The sequence below is a fragment of the Pinus tabuliformis genome, chromosome 6, assembly GCF_031772625.1.
Source record: "Pinus tabuliformis cultivar Carrire ecotype Pingquan chromosome 6, CPIR1, whole genome shotgun sequence".
Lineage (NCBI taxonomy): Eukaryota > Viridiplantae > Streptophyta > Pinopsida > Pinales > Pinaceae > Pinus > Pinus tabuliformis.
Genome location: NC_142292.1, coordinates 1,657,132,533 through 1,657,153,283, shown reverse-complemented (window position 1 = coordinate 1,657,153,283; position 20,751 = coordinate 1,657,132,533). Strand labels below are relative to the sequence as shown.

General features: G+C 40.4%; 1 pseudogene; it reads left to right on the top strand.

Moving 5' to 3' along the window:
• The first annotated feature begins 1,487 nt into the window (after window positions 1-1,487).
• Window positions 1,488-2,269, top strand: LOC149265317 (transcription termination factor MTERF8, chloroplastic-like; annotated as a pseudogene).
• Window positions 2,270-20,751: the final 18,482 nt, after the last annotated feature.

Genomic DNA, 20,751 nt, shown 5'->3' with positions numbered 1-20,751 from the left:
TGCTTTACCCAAAATTGCGAGCTTCGTGCCCCATGATTTTTACGCAGGGCTTCCGCTACCCAATAGTATTGTAAGTGTTGAATAAAAGAAATCAAACATGGTACTCATTTGTTGATTCTTCAAACTTGTTGGATGATGTGCCAACTAGTTCCTTGAGCAAGAAAGAAACACTACTAGTAGTGGTAAAAGAAATTCAATCCCTATCTAGAAGTTCACTGAAGAGACTCTCAACTACAATGCAGTCAATAGTAAAGAAGAAAGGAAAGAAGCTACAATTTTTTCCAGGAGTGGTGGATGTCCCTAAAAAGTCTCTCACTAGGTTTACCATAAAAATTTTTCCCTTGGAGTAGACATTTGAAACCATGGAGACCATACCAAAAGATGAAGTTGTTGGTGATAAATTCAAATGGAATTGTCAATTGCAAGAACATTTGAAGAAGACCCATATTATGCATAGTGGCAATAGGAAAATAGGGAATTAAAGAAGGTCATTCTAGAAAAGACAGATGGACCTACTGAAGATGTGTCAGTGGTTAAAAATACACTAGCTACTACCAAATCCAAGGGAAAAGAAAAGGTAATGAAATAGGATGTTAATAAGGAAGAAGTTACAACAACTAGGATTACTAGATCCTTATCAAAGAAGCTACAAATCCAAGAAGAGAAGATAGTGCAAGAGGAAAAGAAAGAGATAGATGAGAGGAAGTACACCTTTAACAGGTTGAGAAGGAAACTGAAGGAGGCAATTTGAGAGATTTTCAGCTCAAGAACCAATATGAAATGGCTAGGAAACAAATGAGTGATCTTCTGGACATCTATCGGTGAACCATGGACAATGCCAAATACATGTTGAGCAGATCCATTCCTCTACACAAGCAAATAAAAAATGTATGCAAGAAGAATCTGTCTATGAGGAAAGAATGAAGAGCCACCAAACAACATTTAAGGGAGATATAGGAGAAAGATAGAGGCAAATTGGAGCTATTGGTCGAGGCAGCCAAAGTTTGAATTCTGGAAGGGGTGAATTAACACAATTTTGGTTTTTTGACGTTTTGCCTAAAGTATGCTTGTTTATGAGGTTGAGTTTCTAGGTGATAATGTTTTGCATAAATTCCCTCTTGCAACTACATTTGGTTAGAACTATGAAGTTACTTTTGAAGAGAAACTTTTATAACATTTTGTGCCCTAGCTAGTATTAGGGTTAGGGTTTTTAGTGTGGAGATGAATGTTTTCTATTTTTGGTAAAAGGATGCTTGAAAGAGTCATGTGGCATGAAAATTGCAGTGTCAACATCATCATCCACATGTGAGTCGATTCGAAGGCTCATTGGTTTGTTTTGTACATTTTGTCTTTGAGGCTTCTGTGACAGCCATTGATGTTAGCCTCCAAACCCTCATCTTCGAACGCCATTGAAGTGGATCTAGAATCCAATGAGTGGCATGGCTAGGCTTTGGTTAGAGAGATGCCTAAGATTCTACAGGACTTTCATGAAGGAAAAGGATATCGCCAGACCAGTTTGTACTAGTGCAAGCACTTTTAGCAAGAGTCAACAGAGGCTTGAATCTGCGGTTTCACTTTTGCAAAAATTGGGCATTCAGAGCGAAGCATTGTCAAAATCTCTGGCACAAAAGCCTCTTTTTCTCATGACCCCAGAGGAAAAAGTTATCCAATCATCTAAATAGGCCGAGGATTTGGGGTTCAAGAAGGGATCAACGATGTTTGCATACGTTTTGCAGTCAATCGTTGGACTACGACAGGAAACCATAGATAGAAGACTACAGTGTTTGAGAAGTTTAGGCTTCTCTGAAATTCAAATTTCCGATTTATGGAGGAGGAGGTTGACGCTTATCGCGCATACAGAGGAAAAGATGAAGCGTAGAGTGGAATTTATGGTTAAAACTGCGGGGCTTTCATTGGCTGATGTTCTCAAGTACCCAGATTTGTTGTCCTACAATGTGGAGATAAGAATCTTTCCTCTTAATAGAGTAACCGATGCACTGAAATCTATGTGAGTGCAAGTGTGGAAGAAAAAAAAAGGGCTGAGTTTTCCGCAAATTGTTACATTGACAGAAAAACGTTTTTTGTTTGTTTGGAAAATTATGTTAACTTGAATGTTGAATCCTCCTCACTTCCGTTGGATATTTACCATGGAAGGAAGGAAATCTGGAAAGATGACCATGACGAGGACTGCATGGATGCGTGCCTTAAGATGCCAGATGGAAAACATAATAGCTTGAGAGAAATATATCCCAACAGTTTTCAGGAATGAATGTGAAACTTCATCAAAAAAGGGTGGAAACAAGCCAAAATTGTGGAAAATTCTACTAAAGTTTCTTTGCAGTTTCCACAGTATAGCCAGAATCTGATCAATAGTTCCCTTTTCCTCCTAAAAACAATTAGGTCCAATGCAATTTCTGGTATCATAAACCTGATCTCAGGATGCTAAAAATATGTTCATGAATACATCGAAAAATAGCTAGCTTGCAAATCTTGTCAATGTGTTTCTTATGCATTTACCAAACTTAATCTATAAAATATCAAACAAGAGATAAAATACAGTGAAGCGACATCAAAATGGAAGAAATCCAACAATAAACTTTCCAACGATTTGTTTTTCAGAGGGATACATACTGCACTCTTTCAGAACAAAAGGTTTGTTGCTCAAGTGAAAGAAACTAAAACTATGTTTTTCTTTCATCTTTGAATACTAACATTTCACTAGTTTATCTTCCTTGAATACTTTAATCTCTCTTCATGTTCCTTGATCTAACAACGTCTATGCCGGAAATGTTTGTCAATATTTGAATAGTTTGTTAAAAATTTCTAAATAGCTATTTCATCGACTTGAATACACAATGTAGAATACACTAATGAGATTTCAAGAGGATAACTTTCGATTTATACACTCCCAAAAAAAAAAAATTCCTAAAAATATTACAAAAGTTAAAGAAAGAAAGAAAAATAAAAATAAAAACTATCATAAGATAGGTAGATAATCACAAAACTAGATATTTAACAAAACTAGTCATGCATGCATGGACCCATAGGTCTCAAGAGTTCAACATGGCTCTGATACCAAGTGTAGGGACCAACCCTATATATATTTTTCTTTTTCTTTTTTAAATCACAATAAAATACAACCAGAAGAGAAAAACATTGGGAATTCAAATTTATTCAGCACTATCTAACACATCCCTGAATTTCATTTCACTGAACATATCATAAAATTTACATATATTTAACTAAAGCCATGAAGAAATCATACAAAAGAATATTGTAATACATATGTACTGTTCACCAGAAGACGAGATTCCACTTGATTTTCTGTTACTTGTTTTCCCTTGTTGTCGGTCACCTCTGAGTGTGAATGATGACATACGTGATCCGAATGCAATGACCCACTGGTTAACCTCCCAACCTACTCCTTGGGTACCCTTCTTCCCCGCAGACCCTGTTATAGACATTTTTAGGCACTGCAACCCCAAGCATAAATGTCCATAAACCAAGGGCTCCTAAGTCCCTAAAGGTGTTGTTCCAACCCCTAAAAGAACAAGGTCAACTGATTACAGCATCTCCCAGAAGTTCTCCATGAAAAACTACTCAGAACTGGTCAAAACTGGACCATTTCACCTGCTCCATAGGCAAAGTACGTTGCATCCCACCTAAATACACACATTAGGTGCAATGCATGTCAAAAATCCCTTCTATGGGGTGCGATGGGCGAGAAGGGACAAATGGCAGGGTCAATCCGCAATGTGGAGGAGCATGGAATCTTCCAGAAACTTCTCCTGTGACACTTGCCTCTCTGAATTCGACCAGGGATGAGTAAGAGATCATCAGTCTCCAAGTGGAATCAAGGACTATCAGAGAGAAGACACTAATCAAATCTCAAAAGCTGACTCACCGCCCTTGCAAACATCTATATATGGATCCCTCATCCCAGAGGTTAGAGGCTGGAATTTTGCATCTTGTAAGGAAGTGCTGTTGGTTTCTTGGTGCAATATCATAGTGTTGGGTGATCTAAGATTTTCATGAGGTGAAGAAGGGCTTCTTGCTGAGAGGATGATGTTGGGTCAGAACAATTGGTTGTAATTCTCTTGGCTCTTTCTTGATTATCAATAAAGCTATTCAATTTTTCCTCCATACTCTTGTATGATTTATGTTTTATGCATTTGTATGGTAAATTTACATCTGATCCTATATTGTTTATGATAATAGATCTATGTTCTTGGATAGTATTATGCTGCTTTGATTCTACAGGTGCCTTGTGAAGCTGGGTGGACAAGGAAGCGAGTAGCAAAAGATCTATCAGAAGGGAGAGGAATCGAACAAGGAACCAAGCGCAAGACAGAGGTTGGTCTCCTTTATTCTTCTCTCATCTATCTCTCATAAAGGAAAACGAAAGTAGTTTTAATTTGTTTGCTTCTAAGGTAGCTACCAGACTTAGTGGGATTAGCAGCTCTGCATAGACACTATTCCCGGTAATAAAATGGCGACTCCGCTGGGGAGCGAATAGATTGTTTTTTCATCTACATTTGTTTACTTTATAAACTTACAGATGGAGCTTGAAGTCAAGCCAGCTAGCCTTCGAACTGCATTTGCTATGCAAGTGCAAAGTAGATCAACGCTGCTTCAGTCAATCTCCAGGTTTTGTTTATGAATTAAACAATTGATTTACAAGCTCTCTAATTGCCCTCGTGGTGGCTCTAGTAACCTATTTAGATCTACCCCTGTGATTGATTTACTGAATACCACTTGCTCGGCCAAAATTCCTGAACTGAACTGCAAACTATGACCCGGAACCCAATCAAAGTCTCATCCCTGGTCCAGCGCACTGTCTGTTCTGTGAACTTCAAATGCAGCGCACTTCCCGAGTGTAGTAGGTGCGTTGCATTTCAGTTTCACTGTGTTACAGGTGCACTGATCAGACAAGGCCTTGTTCCTAAATTTTGGTTTCTGTTTTCACTCTTTTCAGATCTATTCAGGAGTTTTACTGCCTGTAGTCAGTACACCTCTGTTTGAAACCCCTTTCCTTGCTGTTATTTCGCCTCCATTGTGCAAAGAATTGTAAAATTTTTTATGTATTTTTTGAGTCATTTTCAGTTCTCCTTTACAAAGAAGTAGCGTAATTGTACTGTCGTTTCTTGATTTGAAAGTGTCGCAAGTGTCGTTTTCAGTCATAGAAGAGAATCTGATTGTTCTTGATAGTCGATTACCCTGTTACTATTGTATTTGATCTGAATTAGTAGTTTTTCTAGTGTCGAAAGCAAGTTTTCAATTCCAAATCGCAAAGTGTTGTCATTGTCCTCATTTTGTCTTGAAAAGAAACTTGTTAGTAATTGTCGCTTTGAAAAATAATTCAGATTTGCGCTTAGCTTTCTTTTTATCATTTACACATTAAGAAGGCTGAAAAAAATACATGCATGTGCATTTGCATTTAGACTGTTTGTTGGTTTGATTTAAGACAGTGCATATAGTGTGTGCTCTTTTCTCTTTGTTGAAAGAACGCCATCTCTCTTTCCTTAGTAGCTAGGATTTTCATTTGAAAAAAGAAGACTAAACGACTGTTTATCATCTTGGATTGCATTTTAGGAATTGTACATCTACATCACGCAGTGAACCTGAAAGGCAAATTTCTTAAGCAAGATCAACTATAAAATAAATTTAATGAATCTAAAAATGCTTTGGAGCCTAACGCACAACATCTAGAAGTCTAGGCTAGAGACGTATTTCGGCGTCGTAAAGCCTGGTAACTGTTGTTTTCATTGTTGGTTGGGTGATTCCTCCACTTTGAGACGATAAGTGCCAGTATGGACTTGTGCTCCCACGTACCGTTGATTATATTTTGGGAGACCACAATAGGCTTAATCCTTTATCTATAGGAAGCCGTGTCTGCCACCACATCGATAGCAATGCACTGAAAACAGCATTCGGGAAGATTGACTGCCGTACCGTAAAAAGTATTCTGCAGTTTTGTGATTGGTTTGGTAATCCCTATGTCTAGATTTCCAGAGCAGTCCCTTTCGTTCCTTTACAAACTCCTTAACGGAAAAGGTCCATCTAAGCACTTGTCACTTCAGGCTCATTAAAAATCGAAGGTGACTAGAGTCATCTTTTGTTTTTTCTCGACTCTTAAAAATTGAAAAAACAAGTTGTGTCAAAGCGTCTAAAATTTATTTTAATTGGAATAACATCATTGTTACCTCGTTGGTCTTAGAAGTTAGTCTCCCTTCATCGCAAGTTCTTGTAGAATCGCTAGGAAATCTTTTTGATAGACTAGATATGTCTGAACAATCGTCGACATCTAGGACTGTGTTATCTGACGCAGCAGCGACAGAGCCTCCTGCTGCTACTCCAACAATGTTCACCGGTATACCATTTGTCCCGAAAAGTTATCAACAACAAGCTGGAGTCCAATCAAGGACTGTTTCGACGACATGGTCAGTTCCTATTTCTTCATCCGGATTATCATCTGGTATTTCTTATGTTGAAACTCAACAAATTGATCCAATGTGTCTTCAAAGGCCAATCTACCCTTTAAGTACTGGATTGCCACCATATGGAGGGCAGTATGCCTTTTCATTGTTCCCTCTCGGAGAACAACATATGAGAGTTTACAACAAAGTTCAGGTCAAACTAGAATTACATCAAGCGGTTGGGTACTAATACTGCCTCAGCAACCAAGGGTTGTATATTCAATGCAACCAGTCAACCCTGTGTCGAATATTCCCACCATACCTGCTATGGTGACTGCGTCGCAAGTACAAGTGCTACCTGTTGTATGTCAACCCCAAGTTTATCAGGTTGCAATACAACAGCCTCTTGTCTCAACAACTCAATCACAACCTCAGGTTAGTGCCTCCTTATCTGGAGCAACTCAGGCTCAAACAAGTACTATGACTCCTCATCTTGGTCAATCATCCAGTATTGGGCAACAACAAATGGTCCAACAACCATGGCTGATTCAATCTCAACAACCACCATTCCAGCAATCATATCAAGGATCTGAGCAACAAGTCTTTGTAAGTAATGGGCAACCGCATTTCCAAAGCAGTTATCAACAACCATATTATAATGGTTATGCCCATCAACCTTATCAAAGTTACCAGCATCAAATACAATATGCTGGTATGCAAAGACCCACTGCTCAGGCAATTCCATCTTATCCTGGGTATGCTTCGCCTAACCTGAATCAACAGTTGCCCTTTGTAGCAACTCTAGAATTACTAGATCTAAACCGGATGACGAATGATCCAATTGCTTATGCCCCTTGGTGGCCGGCGATTCCACATAAACTTCGGTCAGATATTCCTAAATTTAATGGAAATCTGGGTGAAGACCTGTCCAATCATGTGATGACCTTTCATCTGTGGTGTTCATCTAACACTCTAAACGATGATTCGATTAGGCTTCGCCTTTTTCAGCGAACGTTAACTGGTCCAGCAGTAAAATGGTATATCGAATTTCCTAGAGCTTCATTCGATAAATTCAGCGCCCTAGCCACAACCTTTCTAACCCATTTTCAGTTACCAATAAGGTACGAAACAGGAACAGAGCTTCTTACCAATTTCAAATAGACAACGGCCACTCACATATCTGATCATATTCATGAGTGGCGACGTCGTCACAGAATGGTAAAAACATATGTTCCTGATCAGCTGTTAGCTGAATGGTTTATTAAGTCATTATTACCTTCTATCACAGAAGATGTGGTAAAGGGAGGAGTCGTCACTGAAGAGAAAGTTATTGCTCGTGCACAATATCTAGACTTGATCTATACTCAGTCTGGCATGCTCTACGATAAAATACCTGATGCTCCTAGACTGGAATTTTTCGTTCCTCCCCCTCCTAAATCAAACAAAGACTCTCATGCGGTGATGGCATGATAGGTACGACAAGCACGAAATCGACAAAGGCTACATCTAAGAAAGCTCACAAGATTTCTTATCAAAATGAAAATGAAGAACTTCTCGCCTCGGAGGTAAATACCATGTCAACCGACAAGGGAAAACAACTGAAGCAACCAGGGGGCAAGAAAAAAAAGAAAGGGAGAAAAAAGAAGCAGGATGAGTCCTTCTGCAAACCCTTCTGGGCAAAGGAAACCCCCTGCGGGGTGTCATATATGTGATGAGGATCATCGGACGAGAGATTGTACACATAAAGCTGAAGTTAAGAAACTCTTTAAGAGTTCAAAAACCTCAGCAGTATTGACTGATCCGTTTCCAAACCTGAGAACCAAACTGGTTGCTAATCAAAATGCTTCCCGATCCCAAGTGCTTATGTTGTCTATCTCAAAGCAGCAAAGTGATGCTTTGACAAGGAATAAAGATTACAGGAATCCATAGCTGTCGAATAACAAGGCTAATGAACAACCTAGTAGTTCGACAACAACTTTGACCGAAGTTGTGACACCCATCATTCCTGAACCAATGATAAAGTCACCAAAGGGAGTAGTACAAAAATCGACATTTAATCCTCGTGCAAAAGTAGCACAGAATTATAATATAGTAGAGGACCTGGCCCAATCGCCATCTGCTATGTCGACACTTGAGGTACCGCAAAATTGCCTCTCCCAAAAGCAGGATCTATTATCAGTAATAGGTGGGATTGACCCAACGGATTCCAATCTTGTATCCTTTAATCACAAAGGATATGACCCTCAGTTACCAGCTCAACTAGCTTTCCTTATTCAAGTGAAAGCCCTCAACAAAACTGTTCATCGAACAATTATTGATGAGGGGGCATCTACATGTATTATGTCGATGAGTTGCTGGAAAAATTTAGGCTCACCACCCTTGTCGCGATCATCAACAATGTTAAAAGCATTTGATGGACAATCATACACTCCATACGGGATTTTAAGTAATTTGCAAGTTGAACTAGGGGGCAAAACAGTAGAAGTTGATGTTGAAGTAATAGACGGAAACCTCGATTACAACATCCTATATGCCATAGCCGCAGTTGTGTCGACCTACTTCAAGAAGATTGCATTTCCCTTTCAAGGAGGAATTACAATCGTCGACCAACAAACATTTCTCCCCAACAGTTCACAAGTTACGGGAAGCATTCCAATGATCCATGGAAGCAATCATTCACTTCAAAATATCGGAGTAGGTCTCCTAAAAGACCCTGCCTTAATGGGTACTTTTCCCTACCGCCTCCGAGTAATCTGGCGGAAGTGGCCACAGTGGAAACCTGCAATATGAAATCTTCTATATCTAATGGATTCAGAAGATTCCTAAACATTTTTTCAGCATGGATCATCGCCATTTTAGAAATATTATAGCAATCAATTTTCTTGGCCTGGGGGGCAAACCTAAATCAATGTTCATCGAGTGTTTGGATAGATAGGTCTAAGGCATATCGTACCTCTTCAGATCCTTGGTCGCATGTACATTCTACAGACAAAGGAATCATTCAGTCAATGATGTTAGGGGAGGCACCATGGGAAGATTACCACCATCATTCCCATCTCTCGAATTACAACGAAGATTATTCCAATGACCTTAATCATCCTTCAGTTTTTGATTTTCTATCAAATATTGTAAATACGGTGGATTCCGAGGACGGTTCTTATCTCGTGTCAACCACGTTAAAAAATGAAACAAGGAGTCATGAGGGTAGTTCTTTTACTGTGTCAACCTCATTAAAAAATGAAACAAACCCCTTTCCAAATCTCAAAAGTAAACCTTCATTCCAACCACCGAGTTGAATGCAATGAAGCTTGGGGGGCATGCACCTCTATTTGCGTTATTATGCTGGGGACATGCAAACTTATCATGAGAAATGTTACTACAGGGTTCAAGCTCGTTAAAAAATAAACCCACATCGAGTAGTTTTAACGTGGACTTCAAGCTTGTTAAAAAATAAACATAAGCAATGAGCAAATGTTTCCCCCAGCGTTTAAGCTCATTTAAAAATAAAAAATGAACCAATTTCCGGTAAATAACCATCGTGAATGTAGTACTTCAGCCTTCAAAGCCTTGGTCGTGTTCTCATCATCACCTCCACTCTGTATTGGCCGATCATTCACCTCCATTTGATTGTTTACCCCTTTTGAGGAACAGCTGCGAAGATTGATCCTGTTAGCCATCCTTGTAACACTACCGTGATTGGAAAATTCCAAACCTTACCTGGAATCAGCTGCTACTCGAATTTATCACTCGTTCCTCAAAGATGAGTCTCCTTTAAGCTCTTTTCAACTGACTCGTAAAATATGAAAAGATTTCCAAGCCATTGGCCTCTCCAGCTCGTTAAAGTGACCGGAAGTGCTATGCCTCCTTTAGATTTTAATCTTTTTGGACCTGAGGGATCATTACACAAAAAGATCGAGCGCTTGTTTTGTTTGGCTCGTTAAAAGTACCGAAAATTCATCCCTTCTGTATTATTTTATACTTTTTCGGACTTAAGGGATTAGATGACGAAAAAGCATTTTTTAAGTTTCCTTTACATCCCTTTTCAGACTCTCTAAAATTTAAAAGGACCGAGTTATCTTTGTCGTTAAACTCGTTAAAACCGAATAGCGACAAACTTGTCCATAACAGACAAGAACGAGTTTCACTATCGCTAGGCTTGTTAAAACATAGCGATGGGTTTGCCCGAAGGGAAAATTATAGAACAAGCATATGTTATCCTCCTCAAGCTTGACAAAAATAAAGAGGTACTAGTCAGCAATGACTAGGGAAAATTTGGGAAGAAAACTTGAAGAAACTTTGTTGGTAGCAAGTCGCTCTTGAACATGACACTTTCACTCCGCATCCAAGTCGGGTTGGGTTGTTCCATTCACTGGTCACATCACCATGGTTCCATCACACCATCCACATTTGGGGTTAATGCTACCAATCCATCATGTCAGTGTCGCCGATATCTTCAAGAGAAGTCGCTCAGAGAATTCACCTGTGTCTCACCCACTGCAATACATTTACGCTCCATTCTTTCATGACCGCCACCCTGAACCTTATATCACCAGATCATTTTCGCCTCCATTAAAATCATTTGCTCCATTCCGTGTCATTGATATGGGATTCACTAAGGCCCTCCTATGATGGATCGCTTCTTATCGACATCAGCTCATTATCCAAGAAGTCGATCTAGGAACAACCCTTTCAGTACTTTGAAGCTTGCATGCCTCAATGGCAAGTTTCTCACTTCCGGCAACAGGTTTACATCAGTGGCCTTCGACCGAAAGATTTTGCGTGGTGTTCAATGCCAAGTCCTTTATTCACACCACGTGAATTGTACTGTAGTACCTTGAGGGTCATCATCATTATCAGTGATTCCTCTCGCGCCTTTTAACAACTTACATCATTGGCTGGTAATCAGGCGATGTCTTTCCATGTTCGACTCCAGAACATCTCTCACATGGATCGACTTGTACTTTGGGTGAAGATCGAACGAGATTGAAGACCTCGGATCTAGTTTCATCCATCCGGGCTGCGATATATATTCAGGAAAATAAAGACATCAAATGTACATCATTGCTGCACAGATAATCATCCAATCTAAGGGATGATGACTCTACCAGAATCATTAGTCTACACTCAGACGATTGTTTGTCCTATGTACATGAGAATGAATTTATAAAGCTGAGCATGGGAATGCCCACCTCAGCTAGATCATGAAAATAAAATGAAGATAATGTATTGTATTGTATCTTATTATAGGTCGCCTCTCAGCTCGAAAAAACTTCAGATCCTCATCATAAAGCATTTTCATCCGACATCAAAAGATTAACGACTTCATGCTTTAGGGGGAAACTGTTATAGAAATTTTTGGGCACTACAACCCCAAGCATAAATGTCCATAAACCAAGGGCTCCTAAGTCCCTAAAGGTGTTGTTCCAACCCCTAAAAGAACAAGGTCAACTGATTACAGCACCTCCCAAAAGTTCTCCATGAAAAACTACTCAGAACTGGTCAAAACTCGACCATTTCACCTGCTCCATAGGCAAAGTGCGTTGTATTCCACCTAAATACACACAGTAGGTGCGATGCATGTCAAAAATCCCTTCTATGGGGTGCGATGGGCGAGAAGGGACAAATGGCAGGGTCAATCCACAAGGTGGAGGAGCATGGAATCTTCCAGAAACTTCTCCTGTGATAGTTGCCTCTCTGAATTCAACCAGGGATGAGTAAGAGATCATCAGTCTCCAAGTGGAATCAAGAACTATCAGAGAGAAGACACTAATCAAATCTCAAAAGCTGACTCACCCCCTTGCAAACATCTATATATGTATCCCTCATCCCAGAGGTTAGAGGCTGGAATTTTGCATCTTGTAAGGAAGTGCTGCTGGTTTCTTGGTGTAATATCATAGTGTTGGGTGATCTAAGCTTTTCATGAGGTGAAGAAGGGCTTCTTGCTGAGAGGATGATGCTGGGTCAGAACAATTGGTTGTAATTCTCTTGGCTCTTTCTTGATTATCAATAAAGCTATTCATGTTTTCCTCCATACTCTTGTATGATTTATGTTTTATGCATTTGTATGGTCAATTTACATCTGATCCTATATTGTTTATGATAATAGATCTATGTTCTTGGATAGTATTATGCTTCTTTGATTCTACAGGTGCCCTGTGAAGCTGGGTGGACAAGGAAGCGAGTAGCAAAATATCTATCAGAAGGGAGAGGAATCGAACAAGGAACCAAGTGCAAGATAGAGGTTGGTCTCCTTTATTCTTCTCTCATCTATCTCTCATAAAGGAAAACGAAAGTAGTTTTAGTTTTTATGTTTCTAAGGTAGCTACCAGCCTTAGTGGGATTAGCAGCTCTGCATAGACACTATTCCCGGTAACAAAATGGCGACCACACTGGGGAATCACTGTTATAGGAATTTTTGGGCACTGCAACCCCAAGAATAAACGTCCATAAACCAAGGGCTCCTAAGTCCCTAAAGGTGTTGTTCCAACCCCTAAAAGAACAAGGTCAATTGATTACAGCATCTCCTAGAAGTTCTCCATGAAAAACTACTCAGAACTGGTCAAAACTGCATCATTTCACCTGCTCCATAGGCAAAGTGCGTTGCATCCCACCTAAATACACACAGTAGGTGCGATGCATGTCAAAAAGCCCTTCTATGGGGTCCGATTGGCGAGAAGGGACAAATGGCAGGGTCAATCCGCAAGGTGGAGGAGCATGGAATCTTCCAGAAACTTCTCCTGTGACACTTTCCTCTCTGAATTCGACCAGGGATGAGTAAGAGATCATCAATCTCCAAGTGGAATAAAGAACTATCAGAGGGAAGACACTAATCAAATCAAAAGCTGACTCACCCCCCTTGCAGACATCTATATATGTATCCCTCATCCCAGAGGTTAGAGGCTGGAATTTTGCATCTTGTAAGGAAGTGCTGCTGGTTTCTTGGTGAAATATCATAGTGTTGGGTGATCTAAGCTTTTCATGAGGTGAAGAAGGGCTTCTTGCTGAGAGGATGATGCTGGGTCAGAACAATTGGTTGTAATTCTCTTGGCTCTTTTTTGATTATCAATAAAGCTATTCAAGTTTTCCTCCATACTCTTGTATGATTTATGTTTTATGCATTTGTATGGTCAATTTACATGTGATCCTATATTGTTTATGATAATAGATCTATGTTCTTAGATAGTATTATGCTGCTTTGATTCTACAGGTGCCCTGTGAAGCTGGGTGGACAAGGAAGCGAGTAGCAAAAGATCTATCAGAAGGGAGAGGAATCGAACAAGGAACCAAGCGCAAGATAGAGGTTGGTCTCCTTTATTCTTCTCTCATCTATCTCTCATAAAGGAAAACAAAAGTAGTTTTAGTTTGTTTGTTTCTAAGGTAGCTACCAGCCTTAGTGGGATTAGCAGCTCTGCATAGACACTATTCCCGGTAACAAAATGGCGACTCCGCTGGGGAGCGAATAGATTGTTTGTTCATTTACATTTTATTACTTTATAAAGTTACAGACGGAGCCTGAAGTCAAGCCAGCTAGCCTTCGAACTGCATTTGCTATGCAAGTGCAAAGTAGATCAACGCTACTTCAGTCAATCTTTGGGTTTTGTTTATGAATTAAACAATTGATTTACAAGCTCTCTAATTGCCCTCGTGGTGGATCTAGTAACCTCTTTAGATCTACCCCTGTGATTGATTTACTGATTACCACTTGCTCGGCCAAAATTCCTGAACTGAACTGCAAACTATGACCTGGAACCCAATCAAAGTATCGTCCCTGGTCCAGAGCACTATCTGTTCTGTGAACTTCAAATGCAGCGCACTTCCCGAGTGTAGTAGGTGCGTTGCATTTCAGTTTCACTGTGTTACAGGTGCATTGATCAGACAAGGCCTTGTTCCTAAATTTTGGTGTCTGTGTTCACTCTTTTCAAATCTATTCAGGAGTTTTGCTGCCTATAGTCAGTACACCTCTGTTTGAAACCCCTTTCCTTGCTGTTATTCCACCTCCATTGTGCAAAGAACTGTAAATGTTTTTATGTATTTTTTGAGTCATTTTCAGTTCTCCTTTACAAAGAAGTAGCATAATTGTACTGTCGTTTCTTGATTTGAAAGTGTCGCAAGTGTCGTTTTCAGTCATAGAAGAGAATCTGATTGTTCTTGATAGTCGATTACACTGTTACTCTTGTATTTGATCTGAATTAGTAGTTTTTCCTAGTGTGGAAAGCAAGTTTTCAATTCCAAATCGCAAAGTGTTGTCATTGTCTTCATTTTTTTTTGAAAAGAAACTTGTTAGTAATTGTCGCTTTGAAAAATAATTCAGATTTGCGCATTAGCTTTCTTATTATCATTCACACATTAAGAAGGCTGAAAACAAATACATGCATGTGCATTTGCATTTAGACTGTTTGTTGGTTTGATTTAGGACAGTGCATATAGTGTGTGCTCTTTGCTCTTTGTTGAAAGAACGCCATCTCTCTTTCCTTAGTAGCTAGGATTTTCATTTGCAAAAAGAAGACTGACCGACTGTTTATCATCTTAGATTGCATTTTAGGAATTGTACATCTACACCACGCGGTGAACCGAAAAGGAAAATTTCTTAAGCAAGATCAACTATAAAATAAATTTAATGAATCTAAAAACGCTTTGGAACCTAACGCACAACATTTAGAAGTCTAGGTTAGAGACGTATTCCAGCGTCGTAAAGCCTAGTAACTGTTGTTTTCACTATTGGTTGGGTGATTCCTCCACTTTGAGACGATAAGTGCCAGTATGGACTTGTGCTCCCACGTACCGTCGAGTATAGTTTGGGAGACCACAATAGGCTTAATTCTTTATCCATAGGAAGCTGTGTGTGCCGCCCTATCGATCGCAATGCACTGAGCACATCATTCAGGAAGATTGACTGCCGTACTGTAAAAAGTATTCTGCAGTTTTGTGATTGGTTCGGTAATCCCTCTGTCTAGACTTCCAGAGCAATCCCTTTCGTTCCTTTTCAGACTCCTTAATGGAAAAGGTCCATCTGAGCACTTGTCACTTCAGGCTCATTAAAAATCGAAGGTGACTAGAGTCATCTTTTGTTTTTTATCGACTCTTAAAAATTGAAAAAACAAGTTGTGTCAAAGCATCTAAAATTTATTTTAAACGGAATAATTATCACCTTTCCTACGTTGGTCTTAGGTTGAGGAAAATGGAGTCCACCAACCAAGGAGTTCCCCTTGGAGGAAATCCTAGTCCCTTCTCCTCTTGGGGAGATGTTGGTGCACCCCATATGGCCACATTGTCGCTTCCAGGATTGACAATTGGCTTGCCCGTATGGCTCTTCTCAACCTCCGTCGTTTAGAACACCGCGATTCCTGAACAATAAAGTCAGCAACTAAACGATTCTAGAGTTACCCCTCAACCCTCTACTTCGTCCAATTCTTCCTCTCCTCCTTCCTCTTCGCTTGATGAAGCTGGTAAAGCCAAAAATCAAGTACCTAAGAAGAAGAAGGAAAAGAAGAAGAAAAAGAAGAAGAAGAAGGAGCCAAAGGCGAAAAGGGGAAACCAAGCATCGTCTAGCAAAAATCCACACACTGCACTGACCAGGCCTAAATTGCCATGTGTCATTTGCAAAGGAGACCACTATCATCAAGATTGTCCTTACATCCCTCGGATCTTAAGGGACTGGTCTCCTCGTTTGCACAACCCGGTGTCGTCAACCTCTGATGATCATGTTGAAAATACACCGTCAACTAGTGAAAGTGAAGCCCGTAGACAAAAAGGAAAATGTAAATTTCCTTGTAAACTGTGTGAAGGTGATCACGCCGTCCACCGTTATCCCTTCTTAGATGAGGCTAAAAGAGTTTTGGACGACCGTCCGGTTTCACCGTTACGGCTTCCTCCTGGATATAAGAAACTCTTGCCGAGTCCGTCACTAGTTGAAAATCTGGCTGACTCGCCCTTGTGGTCGGCCGCAGCATCTATCATTGAATATAAACCATCTGAATCCATACCAGACGAAAGTCAAAAGGTTGAGGCGGCAGTTGACCCGGTCTTGCCTTCAGAGGTTCCATCTTCAGATGATACAGTCACCGAAGAGAACAAGGATGACACCGTCCAAATTCTTTTCGTAAGCATAGAATCCGATGAACATGGGGGCAATCTACCCATTCCTTTACTGCAGGAAGGAAGTTTGTCAGAGTCATATCCAGCCGTCTATTCGGTCCCACCTCCAAGCAACCTGGTTGTTTCCTTTGACTGGAATCTACTAGGCAGACCCCGTTTACCGACTAGTGTACCATTCGGAATCATCGCTCAAGTATATAGAATTGTTATGGCTGGTACCATCATAGATGAGGGAGCTTCTATGAGTATCCTTTCCTCAACTGCTTGGAAAGCGCTTGGTTCGCCATCACTTTTGCATGAAATGAGAAATCTAACAGGCTTTGACAAAGGAACCAGTCGACCGTTAGGGATCCTTCCCAATGTGCCCATTACATTGAGAGGGAAAACCGTTCACATGAACGTAATGGTAGTCCAAGGACCCCTGGATTATAATCTACTCCTTGGACGAGACTATATTTATTGCATGGGAGCCATTGTCTCCTCACTCTTTAGAGTAATGTGTTTTCCGCACGAAGGAAGAGTGGTCAAGCTCGTAGACTAGCTTTCATTCCCCGGTTCACGCATAGCAAATAGTCATATACCATCCTTGAATGGTCTTTTCATGCAAGGAATGTCTCGTCAATCTCCAGTCTGTCCTCCTGACGAGCGTGAGTGATTCGGAGGTCATGACTGAAACCCAGGGGGCATGCACCCTGGCCTGTTTCGATAGGAAAACTTCAGGTATAGGGTAGGTTTCCACGAAGGATATCTGACTAGTCTGACACACCCGTCCGTTTAGGAGAAGGGGATTAGACTAGAATAATATTCCCTCGTCAAAGTTATGTGAGTGGAGGCGTCTGCACCACTCACCTTTGTCTATTTTGGTAGACATCGCCGAAGAAGTGTTTTGTTTGTGGCACAAATAGAACAATCGTTGGTAACCTGAAAAAGGTAAGCCTTTCCCGATAAAACAAATGTTTTGTCTGCAAATTGAGGGGTAACCTAAAAAGGTAGGCCTTTCCTGATAAAACAAATGTTTTATCTGCAAATTGAGGGGTAACCTTGAAACTCTATTTCACTATACCTGGGGGCATGCAAACCTTTTGGCATGCAAGCGAAGAGTGACCATTTATTTTTTAAATTTGTAGGTCCTCTAACCCTCTAAACTCGTAGGATTGGTCGTTTCCTAACTTGCATAAAGAAAGGATGTGGGGCAAAGCTTTGAAAAAATGCCGTTTTTAGATGAGACATTCTTATTTTATGACTAGATCGAGCAGTTTTAACGCGGAATTCAAGCTCGTAAAAAATAAACATAAGCAATGAGAAAGTGTTTCCCCCAGCGTTTAAGCTCATTTTAAAATGAAAAATGAACCAATTTCTAGTAAATAACCATCATGAATGTAGTACTTCAGCCTTCAAAGCCTTGGTCGTGTTCTCATCATCACCTCCACTCTGTATTGGCTGATCATTCACCTCCATTTGATTGTTTACCCCTTTTGAGGAACAACTGTGAAGAGTGATCTTGTTAGCCATCCTTGTAACACTGCCGTGATTGGAAAATTCCAAACCTTACCTGGAATCAGCTGCTACCCAAATTTATCACTCGTTCCTCAAAGACGAGTCTCCTTTAAGCTCTTTTCAATTGACTCGTAAAATATGAAAAGATTGCTGAGCCATTGGCCTCTCCAGCTCGTTAAAGTGACTGGAAGTGCTATCCCTCCTTTAGATTTTAATCTGTTTGGACCTGAGGGATTATTACACAAAAAGATCGAGTGCTCATTAAAAGTACCGAAAATTCATCCCTTCTGTATTATTTTATACTTTTTCGGACTTAAGGGATTAGATGACGAAAAATGATTTTTGGAGTTTCCTTTACATCCCTTTTCAGACTCTCTAAAAATTGAAAAGGACCGAGTTATCTTTATCGTTAAACTCGTTAAAACCTAATAGCGACAAACTTGTCTATAACGGACAAGAACGAGTTTCACTATCGCTAGGCTCGTTAAAACATAGCGATGGGTTTGCCCGAAGGGAAAATTATAGAACAAGCATATGTTATCCTCCTCAAGCTTGACAAAAATAAAGAGGTACTGGTCAGCAATGACTGGGGAAAAATTGGGAAGAAAACTTGAAGAAACTTTGTTGGTAGTAAGTCGCTCTTGAACATGACACTTTCACTCCGCATCCAAGTCGGGTTGGGTTGTTACATTCACTGGTCACATCACCATGGTTCCATCACACCATCCACATTTGGGGTTAATGCTACAGATCCATCATGTCAGTGTCGCCGATATGTTCAAGGGAACTCGCTCAGAGAATTCCCCTGTGTCTCACCCACCGCAATACATTTACGCTCCATTCTTTCATGACCGCCACCCTGAACCTTATATCACCAGATCGTTTTCACCTCCATTAAAATCATTTGCTCCATTCTGTGTCATTGATGTGGGATTCACTAAGGCCCTCCTATGACGGATCACTTCTTGTTGACATCAGCTCATTATCCAAGAAGTTGATCTAGGAACAACCCTTTCAGTACTTTGAAGCTTGCATGCCTCAATGGCAAGTTTCTCACTTCCGGCGATGGGTTTACATCAATGGCCTTCGATCGAAAGATTTTGCGTGGTGTTCAATGCCAAGTCCTTTATTCACACCACGTGAATTGTACTGTAGTACCTTGAGGATCATCATCATTATCGGTGATTCCTCTCGCGCCTGTTAACGGCTTACATCAGTGGCTGGTAATCAGGCGATGTCTTTCCATGTTCGACTCTAGAACATCTCTCACATGGATCGACTTGTACTTTGGGTGAAGATCGAACGAGATTGAAGACCCCGAATCTAGTTTCATCCATCCAGGCTGCGATATATATTCAGGAAAATAAAGACATCAAATGTACATCATTGCTGCACAGATAATCATCCAATCTAAGGGATGATGGCTCTACCAGAATCATCAGTCTACACTCAGACGAGTGTCTGTCTCATGTACATGAAAAATGAATTTATAAAGCTGAGCATGGGAATGCCCGCCTCAGCTAGATCATGAAAATATTATGAAGATAATGTATTGTATTATATCTTATTACAGGTCTCCTTCCAGCTTGACAAAACTTCAGATCCTCATGATAAAGCATTTCACCCGACATCAAAAGATTAACGACCTCATGCTTTAGGGGGAAACTGCTATAGACATTTTTGCGCACTACAAACCCAAGCATAAATGTCCATAAAACAAGGGCTCCTAAGTCCTTAAAGGTGTTGTTCCAACCCCTAAAAGAACAAGTTCAACTGATTACAACATCTCCCAGAAGTTCTCCATGAAAAACTACTCAGAATTGGTCAAAACTGGACCATTTCACCTGCTCCATAGGCAAAGTGCGTTGCCTCCCACCTAAATACACATAGTAGGTGCGATGCATGTCAAAAAGCCCTTCTATGGGTTGCGATGGGCGAGAAGAGACAAATGGCACAGTCAATCCGCAAGGTGGAGGAGCATGGAACCTTCCAGAAACTTCTCCTGTGACACTTGCCTCTCTGAATTCAACTAGGGATGAGTAAGAGATCATCAATCTCCAAGTGGAATCAAGAACCATCAGAGGGAAGACACTAATCAGGTCAAAAGCTGACTCACCCCCCTTGCAGACATCTATATATGGATCCCTCATCCCAGAGATCCAGAGGCTAGAATTTTGCATCTTGTAAGGAAGTGCTACTAGTTTCTTGGTGCAATATCATAGTGTGGGGTGATCTAAGCTTTTCATGAGGTGAAGAAGGGCTTCTTGCTGAGAGGATGATGCTGGGTCAGAACAATTGGTTGTAATTCTCTTGGCTCTTTCTTGATTATCAATAAAGCTATTCAAGTTTTCCTCCATACTCTTGTATGATTTATGTTTTATGCATTTGTATGGTCAATTTACATCTGATCCTATATTGTTCTTGGATAGTATTATGCTGCTTTGATTCTACAGGTGCCCTGTGAAGCTGGGTGGATAAGGAAGGGAGAGGAATCGAACAAGGAACCAAGTGCAAGACAGAGGTTGGTCTCCTTTATTCTTCTCTCATCTATCTCTCATAAAGGAAAATGAAAGTAGTTTTAGTTTGTTTGTTTCTAAGGTAGCTACCAGCCCTAGTGGGATTAGCAGCTCCATCATGTCCATAAAGGTCGACCTATCTATTATGGAACAAGCATATGTTATCCTCCTCAAGCTTGACAAAAATAAAGAGGTACTGGTCAGCAATGACTGGGGAAAAATTGGGA